The sequence below is a fragment of the Neopelma chrysocephalum genome, unplaced genomic scaffold (genome assembly GCF_003984885.1).
Source record: "Neopelma chrysocephalum unplaced genomic scaffold, ASM398488v2 Primary Assembly neopelma1_169, whole genome shotgun sequence".
NCBI lineage: Eukaryota > Metazoa > Chordata > Aves > Passeriformes > Pipridae > Neopelma > Neopelma chrysocephalum.
This window is the reverse complement of record NW_020897831.1, coordinates 105,926-106,619: the sequence shown is the minus strand read 5'-3', so window position 1 is coordinate 106,619 and position 694 is coordinate 105,926. Positions and strand designations below refer to the sequence as shown.

At 50.9% G+C, this 694-nt stretch overlaps 1 protein-coding gene across 2 annotated transcripts in view; it reads left to right on the top strand.

Moving 5' to 3' along the window:
* SELENOI (selenoprotein I) overlaps positions 1-694 on the top strand; it is a 24,295-nt gene that overhangs the window by 18,257 nt on the left and 5,344 nt on the right. The window lies entirely within an intron of this gene.

Sequence of the window (694 nt, the reverse complement as noted above, 5' to 3'; positions counted from 1 at the left end):
TGTGAATAATAATAATGTGCTTTTCCAGGGTGAAAAATAGAGCCCAGTGCCCACACGGGCAGGGTTTGGGGTAGGAGCTGGGTTATTAAAGCAGGAATATTTCCAGCTGTGTTAAAATACCTTGTGCTGGATAAGCAGGGCAGGAGCTGTGCTGGGCTGTCATGGGTACAGTGGTTGCTGGTTCTGATTGGGGTGTAGATCTTTCAGTCATTCAGGTGGTTTGTATCGTTTGTCAAGTCATAATGACAACTTTTTGGCACTGTGGGCACTGGGAGTGTTTGCACACAGCTGGAGAAGCTGCAAACTGCCTTTGTTATGAAGCACTGGAGACTTGTGCTCAGCCACGTCGCTCGTGGCATTTGCACTCGCCTCACATCCCATTAGAACTGTGTTATAATTAAACTTTCTCCCTGTCTAAAGCACAATACCGGGCTCATTAATGCAGCTCTTTCAAATGGAAATGTCTTTTAATTTATAGCAGACCTCAGTTTTAATTACAGCCCTTGGAGCAGAGGTAGGAGCACCTACTTCTGAACGTGCCGAGCCGCTCCCGGGGCACCCTCGGAGCTGTTTTTGTTGCAAGGCCCTCGAAGAAGGGCCCGGGCAGCTGCACGTGCAGGGGGCACGTGAGGGACCCTCAAAGCAGAGCCCAGGCAGCTGCACGTGCAGGGGGCACGTGAGGGACCCTCAAAGC